The sequence below is a fragment of the Amblyraja radiata genome, chromosome 36 (genome assembly GCF_010909765.2).
Source record: "Amblyraja radiata isolate CabotCenter1 chromosome 36, sAmbRad1.1.pri, whole genome shotgun sequence".
In the NCBI taxonomy this organism is placed as follows: Eukaryota; Metazoa; Chordata; class Chondrichthyes; order Rajiformes; family Rajidae; genus Amblyraja; species Amblyraja radiata.
Genome location: NC_045991.1, coordinates 7,668,463 through 7,689,692, shown reverse-complemented (window position 1 = coordinate 7,689,692; position 21,230 = coordinate 7,668,463). Strand labels below are relative to the sequence as shown.

General features: G+C 49.0%; 1 long non-coding RNA gene across 1 annotated transcript in view; it reads right to left on the bottom strand.

The window, feature by feature from the left end:
* Window positions 1-20,778: 20,778 nt before the first annotated feature.
* LOC116966272 overlaps window positions 20,779-21,230 on the bottom strand; it is an 18,725-nt gene continuing 18,273 nt past the window's right edge. The window contains exon 3 of the long non-coding RNA XR_004409960.1: window positions 20,779-20,908. This is a non-coding gene — a long non-coding RNA (uncharacterized LOC116966272). The remainder of the gene's footprint in view (window positions 20,909-21,230) is intronic.

Below are 21,230 nucleotides of genomic sequence, written 5' to 3'. Positions count from 1 at the left end.
ATAGAATGTACTAAATTCCAATCTTTAATCCAACTTACTTCATCACCCCGGCTAATATCAGGTAACTCAGCTGAACCGTCCTCTCACCAACTAGAGAACAGTCCTGACCTCACATCTACCCCATTGGGGACCCTCGGACTATCTTTAATCGGACTTTACCTTGCACTAAACGTTATTCCCTTCATCCTGTATCTGTACACTGCGGACCATTGTAATCATATACAGTCTTTCTGCTGACTGGTTAGCACGCAACAAAAACGCTTCTCACTGTACCTCGGTACACGTGACAATAAACTAAACTAACTTAAGTTGAATTAACTGAACTAAACTCAATTAATGAAAATTAAACTAAATTAAATTAATCTAAATTAAACTAAACTAAATTAAACTAAACTGAACTAAATTAATCTAAACTAAACTAAATTATGTAACCTAAGTTAAATTAAATTACGTTAAGTTAAATTAAATTAAAGAAAACTAAACTAATTTCCCTCTCCCCTGACTCTCAGTCTCGACCCGAAACATCACCCATTCCCTGTCTCCAGAGATGCTGCCTGACCCGCTGAGTTACTCCAGCACTTTGTGTCGAAACAAAACTAAATATCACAAAGTGATCAAACATGTCGGAACAGGCCCTTCGGCCCACAATGTCTGGGCCGAACATGATGCCAAATTATACTAATCTCCTTTGCCTGCAGGTGATCCATATCCCTCCATTCACTGCATATCGATCTGCCTTTCCAAAAGCCTCTTAAACACTACTATCGGAGCTTCATTCACCACCATCATCAGCACGTTCCAGGGACCCACCACCCTCTGTGTAAAACACACGTGCCCTGCAAAAGGGCATGTTTCCTCGCTGTATCTCTATATGGCTCTAGGCTGGTTTACACCAAAAGATACACACAGTGCTGGAGTAACTGGAGGAATCGGTTTTCACACCTTACTCTTCCATATCTCTAAGGAAGACAAAAATGCTGGCGAAACTCAGCGGGTGAGGCAACATCTATGAAGAGAAGGAATAGGCGATGTTTTGGGTTGAGATCCTTCTTCAGACGAATGTGGGGGTGGGGGTGGGGGGGGCAGGAAAGAGAAAGGAAGAGGTTAAGACAGTTGGCTGGGAAGGGGAGGGGAAGGAGGGCGAATGCTAGGACGTCCTGAAATTGAAGAAGTCAATGTTCATACCGCTGGGATGTAAACTGCCCAAGCGAAATATGAGGTGTTGTTCCTCAAATTTGCGCTGGGCCTCACTCTGACAATGTAGTGCCCAGGACAGAAAGGTCGGATGCGGAATGGGTGGGGGAGTTGAAGTGCTGAGCCACTGGGAGATCAGGTTGGTTATTGGGAACTGAGCGGAGGTGTTGGGCGAAGCGATCGTCAAGCCTACGTTTGGTCTCACCGATGTAGGTCAGCTGACACTCAAAGCAGCAGATGCAATAGATGAGGTTGGAGGAGGTGCAGATAAACCTCTGCCACACCTGGAAAGACTGCTTGGGTTCTTGGATGGAGTCGAGGGGGGAGGTACAGCATTCCCTGCGGTTGCAAGGGAAAGTACCAGGGAAGGGGTGGTTTGGGTGGGAAGGGACGAATTGACCAGGGAGTTATGGAGGGAGAGGTTTCTGCAGAAAGCCGAAAAGGGAGGAGATGGGAAGTTGTGGCCAGTAGTGGGTTCCTGTTGGAGGTGGCGAAAATGTTGAGAATTATCTGTTGTATGTGACTGCTGGTAAGGTGGAAGGTGAGGACAAGGGGGATTCTGTCCTTCTTACGAGTGGGGGGGGGGGGGGGGGGGGTTGGGAGTGAGAGCGGAGCTACCGGATATAGAGGAGGGGTGAGAGTCTTATGTATAATTGAAGAGGGGAACCCCGTTCCCTAAAGAATGAGGACATCTCCGATGCCCTGGTTTGTAACATGGAGTCCTTACAGGAAACTGGGAGGGAAGGTGTGTAGCCCAGAGAGCCATGGGAGTCAGTGGGTTTGTAGTAGATGTCGGTCAGTAGTTTGTTACCTGTGATGGAGATAGTGAGGTCTAGAAACGGTAGGGAGATGTCGGAAATGGTCCAGGTGAACTTAAGTGCCGAATGGAAGTTAGTGGTGAAATGGATGGTCAGTGAGATCTGCATGGGTGCACGAGGTAGCACCAATGCAGTTGCCAATGCAGCGGAGGTAGAGTTCGAGGATAGGGCTACGGTACTCCTCGAACAAGGATTGTTCCGAATCTGACCTTTCTGTCCTGGGCCTCCTCCATGGCCAGAGTGAAATGGAGGAGCAGCACCTCATATTTTGCGTGGGTAGTTTACACACCAGCAGTATGAAATTGACTTCTCCAATTTCTGGTCGTCCCTGCTTTCTCCACCCCCTCCCCTTCCCAACTCTCCCACAGTCCACTGTCTCCGCCTCTTCTTTCTTTTTCCCGCTCCCCCCCACGTCTGTATGAAGAAGTGTCTCGACCCGAAACGTCGCCTATTCCTTCTTCTGCATAGATGCTGCCTCACCCGCTGAGTTTCTCCAGCACTTTTGTCTACATTCGATTTTTCCAGCATCTCCAGTTTTTCTTAAACCTTCCATATCTCCAGACTCCTTCTCTCCTGAATCTCAATCTAAAGAAGGGTCTCGACCCAAGACAACACCCATTGCTTCGCTCCAGAGATGCTGACTATCCCGCGAAGTTACTCCAGCACTTTGTACCTGTCCACGTTCTCCACAGAGATGCTGCCTGACCCGCTGAGTTACTCCAGCACTTTGTGTCTAATGAAGGCAGTAAAGGCTTGTGTTTACTTACCAAGTGAAAACATGAAGGGGTAAATCAAATCCATGTTCTTTTGAAAGGTATAAACCATAGCCTCTGTATAGACCAATGGAAGGGAGGGAGGGAGAGAGAGAGAGACAGTGGATGCTGATAAAGACGGGTGCGTGGGGTTATCTGAACACAATTAGCTTCTTCCCCACTAAACCCAACACGCCCACTCTCTCCAGCACATCCTGACTATTCCCAGGGTACAATTATCTGTTTAATAACGCGATGCTCCCCTCCTCACCGCCTCACCCACCCCCTCTCCCCTCCCTCCCTCCACTCTATCTAGCCCCTCCTTCTCTCCCTCCTTCCTTCCCTTTCTCCCTCCTTCCTTCCCTTTCTCTCTCCCTCCTCCTCTCTCTCCCTCCCTCCCGCAGTGCGGCACTCCCTCTCCATCACCCCCTCTCAATCTCTCCCCTTCTCTCACCCATTTTGAAGTCCTTGGTGTAAGTCCAGCTGAGAGGAACATTCGTCCTCAGAAGCCACGATCAGACAGCGGTTGATCAGGTCCAGGAAGTTGGACCAGAGCAGGCGGTCACAGTTGATACAAGCGCAGCCCCTGTGAGCCAACACGGCGAGAAGGAGAAACACAGAGGCCAGACTATTCTGGGACATCTTGACCTCGGCACTGGATGAAAAACATTCTCGCCTTGTGGGCGACATCGCCCGAGAACTTCCCCGACGCTCAACAAAAGTCTCCAGGATGTCCCGTCACAAAGACCAACCCACGCCCCGACACAAACATTGGAGACACAGAGTGCTGGAGTAACTCAGCGGGTCAGGCAGCATCTCTAGAGAACGCGGACAGGTACAAAGTGCTGGAGTAACTCAGCGGGTCAGGCAGCATCTCTGGACTTTGTATATTTAACACCATTTATCCTCTATTTTAAACACCATTTCAAACCGGCTTAAACACAAACCGATTCGGGACATTCACGGCTTGGAGGTTCCGAATTGGCCGCTTCCTCCCGGAGACCTGGGCTTCACGATGTTATAGTCCGCGGGGCCAGCGATCGGAGCAATTCTTCTGCCGACCCCCGGCTCCGCGATCTGAGCTATAGGAAGAGATCGGGCAGGCTAATAATTGTTTTCTTACATTTCGTCCTTAGTGGGCAAGGTGAAGAAAGATTGCTATAAAATGCTCGGGTCGCTTACATTGGCGTTTCGTGCACTTTATAGCAGATCAGCTCACTACACTTGTAGATGTGGACGTCATGACAGAAACCCATTAAACAAAACCTCATATATTTGATTCCCAAAATGGCGCGAATAAACTTACCCTAGTGGTCGGCGCTGGGCACTTTCTCCCTCGCATTGAATTGTGGGAGATCTGGCCGCCATTGCTGTCCGGTTGCCTCTAAATGGAATTTCAACTGGAGGTGGTGGAGGACTAAACAATAACAGCCTATTGCATTTTATATGTTTATTTATTGTGTATATATATATGTGGTCTATGGTATATAGACACACTGAAATTTTATCTCATGTTCTGTATTACGTTTCCATATTCTTTTGTGCTGCAGCAAACAATAATGTAATTATCCTATCTGGGACACATGACAATAAAACTCTCTAGACTTGAACTTAAGCAAAAAATGTTTCTTGGGGAAAAAATAGGTTTTTAGTTGCGTCTGGTTGGGTAACTATGGTAGGGTGAAGACTATTCCATGCTTTAAATACTGTTTTAAAAACGTTGAGAATCTCTCCTGTCAATCACGCCATGAAGGCCACACCTTTTAAGTGGGAGAAGGGAGGGATTATAAAACCCAGAAGTGTGGGTGTGGCTCAGTCTCTGCATGATGGGGGAGGGAGAGATCACGACTCTGTCTGAGCTGTGAATCAAATGAACTCATGAATGTCTACTGAACTGATTGTGGTGTTTTGCTTGATTTTATAGTGGATTTATAGTGGTTGCACCCTGCATTGAAATGGTACGAAACTGCATTTGAATGTGGTCACCTTGCACCCTGCATTGAAATGGTATGAAAATGGGGTTGGGGTGCTGTGTGGTGTGGGGGCTGGGTGGTGTGTGGGGGGGTGTTGTGGTGTGTGGGGTGGGGGTGCGGTGGTGTGGGGGTGGGGTGGTGTGGGGGTGGGGTGGTGTGGGGGCTGGGTGGTGTGGTGTGGGGGTGGGGTGGTGTGGTGTGGGGGTGGTGGTGAGTGTGGTGTGGGGGGTACAGGGTGGTGTGGGGAGGCGGTGGTCTTGAGGGGGTGGTCTGCGGAGGTGGGGTGGTGAGTGTGCTGTGGGGGTGAGGTGGTGTAGGGCGTGGGGGGTGGGGTGGGGGCGGTGTGGTGTCGTGGGGCTGGGAAGGGGTGGTGTTGGGGAGGGGTTGGGAGGGTGGGGGGGAGTGGGTAGTGTGGGGGGACGGGGTGGTTTTGTGGGTTGTGGTGTGGGGGGTGTTGGGTTAGTGTGAGGGTTTGAGTGGAGTGAAAAGGGTGGTGCGGGGTGGTGGGTTGGGGTGGGGGCCGTGTGGCGCCTTGGGGCGCGGAAGGGGTGGTGTGGGTGGCGGCGTTGTTGTGTCGTGGGGCGGGGAAGGGGGTTGGTGGGAGGAGGGGTTGTGTGGGTTTAGGAGGGGGTGGTGTGGGTGGGAGCGGTGGTGTGGGGACGTGGGGTGGTAGAAACATAGAAAATAGGTGCAGGAGTAGGCCATTAGGCCCTTCGAGCCTGCACCGCCATTCAATATGATCATGGCTGATCATCCAACTCAGTATCCCATACCTGCCTTCTCTCCATACCCCCTGGTCCCTTTAGCCACAAGGGCCTCATCTAACTCCCTCTTAAATATAGCCAATGAACTGTGGACTCAACTACCTTCTGTGGCACAGTTCCAGAGATTCACCACTCTCTGCGTGAAAAATGTTTTTCTCATCAAGGTTTTAAAGGATTTCCCCTCTATCCTTAAGCTGTGACCCCTTGTTCTGGACTTCCCCAACATCGGGAACAATCTTCCTGCATCTAGCCTGTCCAATCCCTTAAGAATTTTGTAAGTTTCTATAAAATCCCCCCTCAATCTTCTAAATTCTAGCGAGTACAAGCCGGGTCTATCCAGTCTTTCTTCATATAAATGTCCTGACATCCCAGGGTGGGTTAGTGTGGTGGGGTGCGGTGGTATTGGGTGGTGTGGGGGGTTGGGGTGGTGTGGTTAGTATGGTGTGGAGGTGTGGGGGTTGGGGTGGTGTGGGGGTGGAGTGGTGTGGGGGGGTTAGATTGGTGTGGGGTGGTGTGAGGGGTTGGGGTGGTGTGGGGTGGTGTGAGGGATGTGAGGGTGTGGGGGAGGAGGATGTTTGGGAGAAAAGGGGGAATTTGTCGGTGTTGGGGGGGGGACTCACTCAGCAGGCCACTGTCATCGGCACCATACCGGCACCTCCCAACTCCACACAGCGGCTTTCCCCCCCGATTCCACTCTTGCGGACTCAATCGCAACTTGTTGACACAGCCCGCCTCCGGATTTCATTCTCCAGTGGCTGCCGGAAGGGGCTTGTGGGGGTAGGTGGTGTGGGTGTTGTGTTGTTGGGGGAAGTGGGATTATGGTGTGTGTGGTGTTGGGGGGGTGGGGGGGTTTTGGGGGTGTGGGGTGTGGATTGGGGGGGGAGGCATGGTCTTGTGGGGGGGTCGCGGGGTGGGGTGGAATGGTGTGGTGGGGGGGTGTAGGGTGGGGGTGGGGGGGGGGGTTGGTGGTGGGGGCGGGGCAGGGGTGGAGTGCGGACAGGGGCGGGTGAGGGGCAGGGGGCGGAGGGTAAGGGCGGGTGGTGGTGTGGAGGGAGGTAGTGGGGTTGCGGTGGCGGAGGTTGTGGGTGGTGTGGGGTGCGAGGGGGGGTTGGGGGGTGTGGTCTGGTGGTGGGGGGTTGGGGTGATGTGGGGGATTGGGGTGGTGTGGTGTGGGCGGGTGGTGGGTTGTGTGGGGGAGGGGGTGTGTGTGTGGGGTTGGTGTGGAGGAGGGGTTGTGTGGGTGACGGGTGTGGGGAGGGGCATGTGGGGGAAGGGTGTGTAGGGGAAGGGTGTGTGTGTAGGGGAAGGGGGTGTGTGTGGGGGGGGGGTGGTGAGGAGGGGGGGGTGTCTGGCGGGCTTGTGGGCGGAGGTAGGCTTGTGTGGGCAGGGGGTGTGGGCGAGGGGAATGGGGCTGTGTGAGCGGGGTGGTTGTGGGGGCTGATCTACCTCTTGCACTCCTCCTCTGTCTGCAGCCAGGGGGCTGGAAGTGGTAGAGCATCCATCACTCGGCTATGTGAGCAGACAAGGCCCGCGGGACCCAGTCCGTGACAGAGCGAGGATGGTGGAGACAAGGGCAGGAACCCAGACAACACAAGGACAGCGATACCCAGTCTGAACAGACATGGCCCACGGTACTCACTGGGCACCAACTCTGACAGGTGACCACACAGGGTGACACTGACTCTGAATGACCACCACATGGGGTGACACTGGGCACTGACTGACGACCCAGTCAGAGCCAGTGCCCAATGTCACCCTGTTTGGTCGTCATTCAGAGTCAGTGTCACCCCGTGTGGTCGTCAGTCAGAGACTGATACCTGAACACGTCTCTGACTGACGTCCACACGGGGTGGTCAGACCTGATACCTGGACACGTCTCTTCCTCTGGGGCTGTGGACGATGTCCCGCTGGACTCTCCGCTTGTTGACTCTGTGTGTCCCTCACCTCCGTCACTCTGGGGCCTTGGAACAAGTGAAAAGACGGGAGAGTGAGAGTGGAATCACCAAAATACATCACCAGCATGTGACAGGAAATGGTAGAATGGAGAACTTCAAGGTCTAGAGAAACCTCAACCACTTGCTGACTGTCTCTTCCACTGACTATCCCTCCTCAACCTCTGACACTGCCCGCAATCCAAGTGGGGACCAGCTTCAGGACTGACCATGGGGATCCGCGTTCCCATCAATGATCCCAGTGCTAATTCCTGAGGTGACACACCCTGCTGGGGCGTTGGTTTAACTGGGAACAGGGTTTCCAGTTGTGGCTTCCTTGGGTGCCCAAGTGGTGTCAAACTATGGATCAGGCAGAGAATTGAGGAGTGCAGGGAAAAGGGAAAAGGCTGGGGAGATGGGAGGTGTCACCAAGACCAGAAACATCATCAGTGTCTACAGGAGGAACGTCCAACCCCAAACACACAATTAAAAGACTAAGACATAGGAGAAACATTGGGCCATTTAGCCCAACGGCCTTGCTCCACCATCATGGCATTTTCCCCTCTCATCGCCATTCCCCTGCAACATTACTAATCAAGAAGCTATCAAACTCTGTTTTAAAAATACCCAAGTGCCTCCACCACAGTCTGTGCCAATGAATTCCAGTTTTACCATCCTCTAACTAAAGAAATTCTTCATGCTAGAGATACATCCTTTTATTCTCAGGATGTGCCCTCTGTTCCTAGCCTCCCCTCGACTGGACACATCTTCCCACATGTACCCTGTCTGGGCCTTTGGTTGGATTCAATGAGATCCCCCCTAGTAGTTTTAATCACCAGTGACTACATCCCAGTGCCGTCACACACTCCTCATCCCTAATCATCCACTGGATCATTGATATAAACATATGGACCATCTCCAATGCCAGCACATCCTTCCTCAGATATGGGGCTAAAAAGTGCTTGCAATATTCCGCTGGTCTAACCAGCGCCTTATAAAGTTTGTATAATTTGTTTTATATACTGGCTGCCTCCGCCCACGGTCTGGGTTGTCTTTTATTTTTTATTATGTTTAGAGTGTTTTTGTAGTTATTTTCAGTATTTTATGTGGGGGAAAGCGGGGAGGGTAAGGGGGGAAACCGTCCTTCAGTCGCTTCCTGGTGAGGAATGCGGCTATTATCCGCGTCGAAAAGCTGGCTGCAGGTACTGGCGATAATGTGTGAGGGGGCTTGGGTACCTGAGGATGTGTCTCCCACTGGGACCGATGATGATTCATCCCTCCAAGATGGCGGCGGCGCGGGCACATCGCAACGCCCTGTGTCTCACGAGAATCAGCGAACTAGCAATAGTTTACTTACTTGTTTCAAGACTGTTCACACGGAGCAGTCTTGCGTTCCTATCGTACAGCCGACAGGAACTTCTGGACATCGGTTCCTACAGCTGCAACACCATTTTGGTCTCGCTTCTGAACTAGCCAGAACAGCGGAGCAGCGGAGCGTACCAAGCCAGCTCGGCCGACCAGAAGCACCCATAGATGGCGACGCAAACACAAACACCGCCGTGGTAGGTTAAAGGCTAGGTTATGGTTAACCCCACACAGGCTATCGATTCCTAGCCTTTTCCTCTCCAACGTACGCTCACTGGCGACCAAAATGGATAAACTCCGGCTACGGATTACCTCCCACAACTGGATTAAAGATTGCAGCATCATGATCTTCACAGAAACATGGCTTAACATCAACGTTCCTGACAGCACCATCGAGTTAACGGGGCACCATATACTCCGAGCGGACAGAACAACAGACTCAGGTACGACCAGAGTTGAGTGTCTGTGCATTTATGTAAATAAAGCTTGGTGCATGGACACTACCATCATCGAGAGTCACTGCTCAGCTAACCTCGAGTTTCTCATGGTTAAATGCAGACCATTCTTTCTTCCCAGATAGTTTACTACCACTGTTGTGACTGCAGCCTGTACTCCTCCGGATGCTAATGCTAAGCTTGCAATGAAGGAACTGCATACTGCCATTAGCAAACAACAGACTTACAACCCCAAGGCAGCCTTTATTGTTGCGTGTGACTTAAATCACTCTAACTTGAAGACTGTACTCCCCAAATTCCACCAACATGTCTCCATCGCCACTAGAGAGGACACGATACTGGACAAAGTTTACACAAACATGGCTGAAGCTTACAAAGCCATCCCCCTACCCCACCTTGGACAGTATGATCACCTCTCATTGTTCCTGCTCCCAAAGTACTCTCCACTCAACAGACGTGTTAAACCCACAGTGAGGACAGTTAAAGTTTGGTCAGAGGGAGCGGACTCCACACTTCAGCAGGGTTTTGGAGACACTGACTGGAATGTGTTTGCAGCTCAGGCCACCCTTGACTCCCACACGGACATTGACTCTTATACCTCCTCCGTTTTGGACTTTATAAACTCCACCATTAACAGTGTCACCTCCCTCAAACGGATTACCACATTCCCGAATCAGAAGCCATGGATGAACAGAGAGGGCAGGCTACTGCTGAAGGCACGTGACAACGCTTTCAGGTCAGGCGATGCTCGAGCCTACAGTTCATCCAGGGCTAACCTGTAGAGGGGCATCAAGAAGGCCAAGCACAGCTACAGGCTAAGGATCGAGCAGCACTTCAAGAACAACTCCGACCCCCGACGCATGTGGCAAGGCATCCAGGCCATCACGGACTACAGACCCACCAACACCACCCCCACATCCAGCGACGCCTCCTTCCTTAAGGAGCTTAACCACTTTTATGGCCGCTTTGACAGGGACAATCAAGAGATGGCCATCAAGGCTGTGCTCCCTGCTGATCATCAACCCCTCACACTCACCCCCATCGACGTGTATGCAGCACTGAGCAGGATTAATGCACAAAAGGCTGCTGGGCCTGACGGCATCCCCGGGCGCGCCTTCACGGCCTGTGCTGCGCAGCTGACAGACGTCTGGACTGACATCTTCAACCTGTCACTTGCCCAAGCAGCTGTCCCCACGTGCCTTAAAACCACCTCCCTTGTGCCGGTGCCAAAACACTCCACTGCGGTGAGCCTCAACGACTTCCGCCCAGTTGCATTTACCCCCATCATCACCAAGTGCTTCGAGAGGCTGGTTCTGGCACATCTCAAAGGCTGCCTACCCCCCACACTGGACCCCTATCAGTTCGCCTACTGCAAGAACAGGAGTACGGAGGATGCCATCTCCACGGCACTTTACTCCGCCCTCTCCCACCTCGACAACAGAGCCACCTACGTGAGAATGCTCAGCATTTAACACCATTATCCCGTCCAAACTGATCACCAAACTCATCGACCTGGGCATTGACCCCTCCCAGGGCTCTCAATTATTTATTTTTCTCTGTTGTCAGCAGGGCAACCGTGGCAGCTTTTTAAGTTGCCAAATGACAGTTTAGGTGGTCATTTAAGGCAGCTTGCATGGCGCGTGCGATAATGTGCTTGGACGAAGTGGGTAGTTACCAGTCGGAATTATGCTCAATGAAGCATTCACATATTATTTATGCTTCAAATAAAGTCACAAACTAAACATATTCACCAATCAAGACATGAAATATACCACAATGACATGCAGCAAATTATAATACAGTTTCTCAACTCTTTTTACACGTTGCAATTGAATGCAATTTCTATTATTTCTTTCCACTTCCAAACAAAAATGTGGTTGGATTATTCAGCGTATGATCAACCTCGGTGAGACCAAGCACAGGCTTGGCGATCGCTTCGCACAACACCTCCACTCAGTTTGCAATAACCAACCTGATCTCCCGGTGGCTCAACACTTCAACTCCCCTTCACATTCCGAATCCGACCTTTCTGTCCTGGGGTTCCTCCATGGCCAGAGTGAGTCCCACCGCATATTGGAGGGGCAACACCTCATATTTGCTTCAGTAGTTTACACCCCAGCGGTATGAACATTGACTTCTCTAATTGCTTTTTCCCTCCTTCCCCTCCCATTCCCAGCTCTCCCACAGCCTACTGTCGCCGCCTCTTCCTTTCTTTTTCATGTCATTCCCCCCCCCCCCCCACACCGACATCAATCTGAAGAAGGGTCTCGACCCGAAACATCGTCTATTCCTTCGCTCCACAGATGCTGCCTTACCCGCTGATTTTCTCCAGTTTTTTTGTCTACCAATGGGATCCCACTACTGGCCACATCTTCCCATCTCCTTCCCTGTTGGTTTTCCGCAGAGACCGCTCCCTTCCATAACTCCCTGGTTAATTTGTCCCGTCCCACCCAAACCGCCCCCTCTCCTGGCACTTTCCATTGCAACCGCAGGGATGCTACACAGTGTAGATTGTACAACATTGAGGGTTGATCATGGAACATAGAAAAGCACAGCACAGGAACAGCCGCCTCGGCCCACAATTTCAATGCCAAAGAGGTTGGTGAGAGCGTAGCCACTGAATAAATCCCTACCAGCTTAGTACAGGGTCAGTGACACTGACTGTGTATATGGGAACTGGAGCAGAACATCTTATCAGTTCGCTGAGACAGGCCATTCAGCACCACTGGTCCATGCCGAGGTATTTATCTGATCTGCTCAGGCAGAGTGCAGGTGCCATTACATTCGAGCTGCAGGCTTGTGGGTTCAATTCCCACTCCAAAAATCTGAACCTAAACATTAGAGCGACACGAAAGATGCAATTACGCCGGAAAGAGTGCAGAAAAGATTTACAAGAATGTTGCCAGGACTCGAGGGACTGAGTTATAGGGAGAGGTTGGGCTGCTGGGACTTTGTTCCTTGGAAGATTGTACAAGGTTGAGGTTTGAACATGGAACATAGAAAAGTACAGAATAGGAACAGACGCCTTGACCCACAATTTCTAAAAGCCAAACATGATGCCAAGATAAGTAACCTCCTCTGCCTGCATATGAACTATATCTTCCATTCTCTCAATACTCATGTGTCCATCTAAAAGCCTCTTAAATGACACTATCTCCAGCACAACCTCCAGCAGCATGTTCCAGGCACCTAGCCCCCTCTGTGTAAACAGTCTTGCCCGTAACATCTCCTTAAACTTTACCCCTCTTACTTTAAAGCAATGTCCACCAGTCTATCTCCACCCAGGGGAAACGTTTCTGACTGTCTACCCTATCTGCGCATCTCGTAATTATTTTTATCTGTTTGAAAGGAAACAAGAAGAAATATAAGAAGTAAAGTAGATGAGCTTCAGGCTCAGTTAGAGGTTGGTAGATATGACATTGTGGGGATTACTGAGACGTGGCTGCAGGAGGATCGGGCCTGGGAACTTGATATTCAGGGTTATACATCCTCTAGAAAGGACAGGCAGGTGGGCAGAGGAGGGGGGTTAGCTCTACTGGTGAGGGAGGGAATTCAGTCCCTTGGGAGGGAAGACATAGGGACTGACGAGGTAGAGTCACTGTGGATTGAGTTGAGGAATTGTAAAGGCAAGAAGACACTAATTGGTGTTATTTACAGACCCCCAAATAGTAGCCCGGATGTAGGGTGTAAGTTGCAGCAGGAGTTAAAACTGGCATGTAACAAAGATAATGCCACCGTGGTGATGGGGGATTTCAATATGCAGGTAGACTGGGAAAATCAGGTTGGTTCAGGACATCAAGAAAGAGAGTTTGTAGAATGCCTCCGAGATGTATTCTTCCAGCAGCTTGTAATGGAGCCGACCAGAGAAAAGGCAATTCTGGATTTAGTGTTGTCCAATGAACCAGATATGATAAGAGAACTCGAGGTAAAGGAGCCGCTTGGAGGTAGTGATCATAATATAATTAGTTTTAATCTGCAATTTGAGAATGAGCACGTTATTTCGGAAGTGGCATTGATGCAGTTGAACAAAGGGGACTAGGAAGGCATGAGAGGGGAGCTGGCCAAAGTAGACTGGAAAGGGATCCTAGCAGGAATGACGGTGGAACAGCAATCCGGAATCCAGGATCATTTCATTCCTAAAAGGAAGAAAGATTCTAAGGGGAGTAGGAGGCAACCGTGGCTGACAAGAGAAGTTTGGGGTAGAATAAAACTAAAAGAAAAGATGTATAACACAGCAAAGAGTAGCCGGAAGCCAGAGGATTGGGAAACTTTCATAGGACAACAGAAGGAAACAAAACGGGCAATATGGGCTGAAAAGATGAAGTATGAAGGGAAGCTGGCCAGGAATATAAAGAAGGACAGTAAAAGCTTCTTTAGATATGTTAAGGGAAAAAGAGTAGGAAACTCAAATGTGGGTCCCTTGAAGGCAGACATGGGTGAAATTATTATGGGCAACAAGGAAATGGCAGAAGAGTTGAATAGATACTTCGGATCTGTCTTCATTAAGGAAGACACAAACAATCTCCCAGATGTACTGGAGGACTGGGGATCTAAGGGGGTAGAGGAACAGAAATAAATTTTCATTAGGCGAGAAATAGTATTGGGTAGGCTAATGGGACTGAAGGATGATAAATCCCCTGGGCCTGATGGTCTGCATCCCAGGGTCCTCAGGGAAGTGGCTCTAGAAATAGTGGATGCATTAGTGATTGTTTTCCAAAGTTCAATAGATTCAGGATCAGTCCCTGTGGATTGGAGGATAGCTAATGTTATCCCACTTTTCAAGTAAGGAGCGAGAGTGAAAACGGGGAATTACAGACCAGTTAGCCTGACTTCGGTGGTGGGAAAGATGCTGGAGTCAATTATTAAAGAGGTAATAATGGGGCATTTGGATAGCAGTAAAAGGATTAGTCCAAGTCAACATGGATTTATGAAAGGGAAATCATGCTTGACTAATCTTCTGCAATTTTTTGAGGATGTGACAAGTAAAACGGATGAAGGGCTGCCAGTGGATGTAGTGCATCTAGACTTTCAGAAAGCCTTTGATAATGTCCCGCACGGGAGACTGGTGACTAAAATTAGAGCACATGGTATTGGGGGTAGGGTGTTGACATGGATAGAAAATTGGTTGGCAGACCGGAAGCAAAAAAAGTAGGAGTGAACGGGTCCTTTTCAGAATGGCAGGCAGTGGCGAGTGGAGTGCCGCAAGGCTCGGTGTTGGGGCCGCAACTGTTTACCATATATATTAATGATTTGGAAGAGGGAATTAGGAGCAACACTAGCAAGTTTGCAGATGACACAAAGCTTGGTGGCAGTGTGAACTGTGAAGAGGATGTTAAGAGGTTGCAGGGTGACCTGGACAGGTTGAGTGAGTGGGCAGATGCGTGGCAGATGCAGTATGATATAGATAAATGTGACGTTATCCACTTTGGCGGCAAAAACAAGGGGGCAGATTATTATCTCAACGGGGTTAGGTTAGGTAAGAGGGAGGAACAGCGAGACCTGGGTGTCATTGTACACCGGTCACTGAAAGTTGTCGTGCATGTACAGCAGGCAGTGAAGAAAGCTAATGGAATGTTGGCCTTCATAACAAGAGGATTTCAGTATAGGAGTAAAGAGGTTCTTCTGCAGTTGTATAGGGCTCTGGTGAGACCACATCTGGAGTATTGTGTACAGTTTTGGTCCCCTAATTTAAGGAAGGACATCCTTGTCATTGAGGCAGTGCAGCGTAGGTTCACGTGATTGATCCCTGGGATGGCGGGACTGTCATATGAGGAAAGATTGAAAAGACTAGGCTTGTATTCACTGGAGTTTAGAAGGATGAGGGGGATCTTATAGAAACATATACAATTATAAATGGACTGGACAAGCTAGATGCAGGAAAAATGTTCCCAATGTTGGGCGAGTCCAGAACCAGGGGCCACAGTCTTAGAATAAAGGGTAGGTCATTTAAGACTGAGGTGAGAAAAAACATTTTCTCCCAGAGAGTTGTGAATTTATGGAATTCCCTGCCACAGAGGGCAGTGGAGGCCAAATCACTGGATGGATTTAAGAGAGAGTTAGATAGAGCTCTCGGAGCTAGTGGAGTCAAGGAATATGGGGAGAAGGCAGGCACGGGTTATTGATAGGGGACGATCAGCCATGATCACAATGAATGGCGGTGCTGGCTCGAAGGGTCGAATGGCCTCCTCCTGCACCGATTTTAAATGTTTCTATGTTTCTATTACATTCTCAAGGGGAGGGTGAGTGCTGTGCATGTTGGCACAAATGACATTAGGAAAAAGGAAGAGGTCCTGCAAAATGAATATACGTAGTTAGACAAAAGGTTGAAAAGCAGGACCTCCAGTACCATGTGATAATGAGGGTAGGTACAAGACATTTGGAGAGATAAATGTGTGGCTGAGGAGTTGTTGCAGGGGGTAGGGATTTAGATTTTTGAACCATTGGAATCTCCTCTGGGGCAGAGGTGATCTATAAAAGAAGGATGGGTTGCACTTGAACTGGAGACGAACCAATATCCTGGCAGGAACGTTTGCTGCTGATAGTCGGGGTGGGTTTAAATCACATTTGCTGGGTGCGGGGGGGGGGGGTCCACTGCAGAATAGAGGCAGGTGAGAGGCTGGAACTAGGTGTGGAAGGCGATAAAGAAAGCTCACTAGTGGGAGAGGCAGGAGCACAGCAGGTAGCGACGTTGGAGTGAATGGAATCCATTTTGTGCGATGGGTGAGACTTAGATAGGTACATGCGACTGGGACATTTTAAGCATTACATAAATATGGCTTAGAGAGGTACATAACTAGCAGCTTAATGATCCAGGGTAGGTACAGGTGTGAGTGGTACAAGATAGAGATAGAGGTAAAAGAGGAGGGGGAGTTGCTCGATTGATTAAGGAGAATGTCACAGCAGTAATCAGATGACATCTTAAGGCTCTTGCAATAAGGTTATAGGGGTGGAACTGAGAAATAAAGAACAGATGATCAGCTTGTTGGGAGGGTACTATAGGCCTTTAAATAGTCAGTGGGAATTACAAGAACAAATGAGCAAAGAGATTGCAGACATATGACTAATGGGGTTACTATCATCGGGGATTTTAACTTTCCCAACATAGACTGGGACTGCCAGAGTGTCAAGGACTGAGATGGGACGAAATTTGTCAAATGAATTCAGGAAAGTTTCCTCAGGCAATATTTAGAGGCCACAATGCGAGAGAGCAAAGCCTGATATTCCCTTTGGAAATTGGGACAGCCAGTTGCATGAAATGTCAGTGGACGAGTGTTTTAGGACCAGTGACCAGTGACCAGTGACCATTGACCAGTGACCAATGACCAGTTCCATCCATCCATCCATCCATCCATCCATCCATCCATCCATCCATCCATCCATCCATCCATCCATCCATCAATATATTAAACTCTCGTGCAATGCGACCGGCTGCCGTCCGGCTGCCTTTCTGCCTTTTGATTTGTTCCCATCGTGTGATGTCACAATGCCCAATGCTCGCAGATGTCCAATCGCAATGCCCAATGCTCGCAAATGTCCAATCGGAATGGATCCATTTACATGGACGGCTGCCGACTGCATTTCTTCCTTTGATTCCCTGCAACTCTGAAACCAGACGCAGAATCGCCGACATCTTTTCCATTTCGGTAGAGATTTCACTTTTCTTTCTAAGTATCCGCTCCTCATTACATTTCGTCGTGTTTAAGTACACGTTTTTAATCAAATCCTTCCCTTCCCACCCCCCCCCCCCCCCCCCCACCCCAATATTTCAAAAATAAACTGGATTCTCACCCATAGAAGCAGCACCAGCCCCAGCCCCAGCACCTGGTGAACGTTCCATCGTGTGATGTCACAATGCCCAATGTTCACATATGTCCAATCAGAATGCCTTTGCAGGAGCCCCAGCCCCTGGTGAACGTTCCATTGTGTGATGTCACAATGCCCAATGCTCAAATACATTGTTGCCATAGAGGGAGTACAGAGAAGGTTCACCAGACTGATTCCTGGGATGGCAGGACTTTCATGTGAAGAGAGACTGGATAGTCTCGGCTTGTACTCGCTAGAATTTAGAAGATTGAGGGCGGATCTTATACAAACGTACAAAATTCTTAAGGGGTTGGACAGGCTAAATGCAGGAAGATTGTTCCAGATGTTGGGAAAGTCCAGAACAAGGGGTCACAGTTTAAAGATAAGGGGGAAATCCTTTAGGACAGAGATGAGAAAAACATTTTTCACACAGAGAGTGGTGAATCTCTGGAATTCTCTGCCACAGAAGGTAGTTGAGGCCAGTTCATTGGCTATATTTAAGAGGGAGTTAGATGTGGCCCTTGTGGCTAAGGGGATCAGGGGGGTATGGAGAGAAGGCAGGTACAGGATACTGAGTTGGATGATCAGCCACGATCATATTGAATGGTGGTGCAGGCTCAAAGGGCCGAATGGCCTACTCCTGCACTTAATTTCTATGGTTCTATGTTTCCCTCTCCTCACCCCTCTCCCTCTGCCACCCATCCCTCTCTCCCCCACCCCCATTCCCTCTCTACGCCACCCCCTTCCCTCTCTCCGCCCGCTACCTTCCTCCTACCCCTCTGTCCCTCTTCCATCACTCCCCCTACCCCTCTCCTCCTCCCTCCCCACTCTTCCACCTCTCCCCCTTCCCCCTCCACTCTCCCTCCCCACTATTTCCCCTCTCTCCCCCACCCCTCTCCCCCTCCCTCCTCCCCTACCTCCCCATCCCCCACATCTCTCTCCCCATCCCCCTCACTCACCCCTACCCCGCACTCCTTTCCCTCCCAAATCTGTCCCGTTTCCTCCTCCTCCTCTCCCCTCTTCTCACCCCCCCTCCCCCCACCTGTGTATTTGGGGGGTGGTTAATGTGAGTTTGATGCCGCAGCCCCCCCTCCCCCCCCCCCCCCGCAAACGCCGTTGGGGAAACAGACCCAACGGGTCTGCACTTGGTCGAGTCTCCTTTAAATTTTGCCACTCTCACCTTAAAGATATGCCCTTTTGTATTTGGTATTTCAAATCTGGGAAAAGAATTCTGTCTCCCCTATCTATGCCTCTCATAATTTTATATACTTCTACTAAGTATCGCATAAAACCCCTGGCATTCCAGAGAACACAATCCAAGTCTATCCATCTCTCTGTTCATCAATGCTGTTAAGAGTCTTGCCATGAATTGTATAATTTCTCCTTACATTTGACCTCCCAGAGTGCAACACTTGCTCGGATTAGACTATCTGACATATCTCCATTTCTGTAGCTGATCTATGTGCCGCGGTATAATTTGACAGCCTTCTAGACATTCCGCGACTCCAGAGATCTTGGTGTAATTTGTAAATTTACTAACCAACCCATCTGCGTTTATGTCCACGTCATTTATATATATCACAAACAGCAGAGGTCCCAGCAGATCACTGCGGAACTCCACTGGTCAGAGCTCCAGCCTGAACATGATATTTCCACCAAAACCCTCTGTCTTCTATCAGTAAGCCAGTTATGAATCTATACAACAAAGTCATTGTTAGCCCCATGCATCTTAATCTTCTGGATCAGCTCAGTATGTGGACCTTTATCATGCATTACCATCCACACTCTACCCTCATCGATCACATCCTTGATCAAGTTAGTAAGACATGACAAGCTGCATACAAAGACAAGCTGACTGTCTCTCATTAACCCATTCCCTTCCAGGTGAGAGTAAATCCTATCCCGTAGAATCCTCCCTACCATTGACGCGAGGCTCACCGGCTATTGTTTCATTCTACTTCACCTACTTAGATAAAGGAACATTAGCTTCTCTCCAGACCTTGGCTGTGGCTAGAGAAGATGCAACGGTATTCGTTAAGGTTCCCGGAATCTCCTCTCTTGCCTCAATAACCTGGGATATTGCCTCACATCCTGAGGATTCATCCACGTTAATGCTCTTCAAGATGCCCCACACATCTGCTTTCTTAAACTCACATTGCCCTTGCATACGAGTGTTCTCCACACTGTCCTCCATGTTCCACTCCTTAGTGAAAACAGATGCAAAGTGCATGTTTAATGCCTCGCCTACATCGCAAGACCAAGCACAAATTCATATCTTTATCCTCGAGTTACCTTCTTATTTTATATGTCAGTATAAAAAGCCTTGGGATTCTCTTTAATTTGACAGCAAAACCTGGCTCTTCTAGTTGCCCGCCTGAGTTCTTCCCTCTTTGCTTTATATTCCTCAAAGGCCCCAGGACACGCAGGGACCGTGTGGGCCACCGGGCGTTAGTGGCGAGGTGTCGACTGTGCCTGGAAACATGGTCACTGGGTTGTCTCCCAGTATGCATCAAGCATCATACAACCCCACTCCCTCCCTCGCAGCTATCCTCCTGCTCAATGCACAGTCCCTAGAAAATATGATAGAAACATAGAAACATCGAAAATAGGTGCAGGAGTAGGCCCTTCGAGCCTGCACCGCCATTCAATATGATCATGGCTGATCATCCAACTCAGTTTCCTGTACCTGCCTTCTCTCCATACCCCGTGATCACTTTAGCCACAAGAGCCACATCTAACTCCCTCTTAAATATAGCCAATGAACTGGCTTCAACTACCTTCTGTGGCAGAGAATTCTACAGATTCACCACTCTCTGTGTGAAAAATGTTTTTCTCATCTCGGTCCTAAAAGACTTCCCCCTTATCCTTAAACTGTGACCCCTTGTCCTGGACTTCCCCAATATCGGGAACAAATTTCCTGCATCTAGCCTGTCCAACCCCTTAAGAATTTTGTAAGTTTCTACAAGGTGATGTAAGGGCAAGGTTGCTTTACCTGAGAAACAGAGGTGCAGTAGTAGAGCTGCTGCCTCATAGTGCCAGAGATCAGATTTGATCAGTGCTGTCTGTGTGGAGTTTGCACATTCTGTGATCGTGTAGGTTTTATCTGGGTGCACTGGTTTCTTCCCACATTCCTAAGTGGTGAAGGTTTGTAGGTTATCTGCCTACTGTAAATTGTCCCTAGCATATAGCATATAGCATACAGAAGTGGGATCATTCTTGTTTCGCTTGGGCAACTAACAACCCAGGGGTATGAAGCAGTGTTCAAGTCAGATGATTTAGAGTCATAGAAGAAATCTAGATTATGGCAACAAGCCCACTCAGGTAAGACAGCAATTCCCCAATATCATGTTGTTCAAGAAGGAACTGCAGATGCTGGAAAATCGAAGGTACACAGCAATTCCCCAATATCATGTTGGGCAATTTACAGAGGAACAGTCCAATCCACTAGGTATACAAAAATGCTGGAGAAACTCAGCGGGTGCAGCAGCATCTATGGAGCGAAGGAAATAGGCAACGTTTCTGGCTGAAACCCTTCTACACACTATTCAATATTTCTGTTTGTACACTATTTCTGTTTGTACAGAACCAGATCACTTTCCAAGTCTCATCTATCCCTGCAAAGTGCTGAGTCAGGTGGTCTGGATGAGGCTGGAGATATCTGGTGTGTATAGGATCTCAGAGAGCAGAACATGTGGCCTGCACTCCTGCTGTATCCACCCTCAAGACTGAAAAGCTGGTACGCACCGACAATTGTGGAGCTGCCTCCCAGATTCAGCAATTTGCCCTCATGTATAACTCACCTGCTAATTGCCCACTAACTAACTCACTGGTACACTATGATGCTAAGACATTACTAAACATTAATCAGCTACATTAACTGTCCTTTAAGTAAACTTTCATTTATTGCTGCTGGACAAAGATGAAATCAAATAAGCATTAACAAATTGTGAGATACTAACTGAAATTCACGACAATAATGTGCATTTTATAGGATATGCAAAAACTACCATTCAATAAAAAAACGATTTTATTAGCAACTGTTAAACAGGTCTGTTAATCGTGCATTCTACAACCTTCAGATCACGTCCCCAGCTACTACACAATACTGAAAGCACAAGCTAAACATTTCTGAAACTTTTTCCAATCATCTTTAAAATTACCTTCATTAGTAGGTG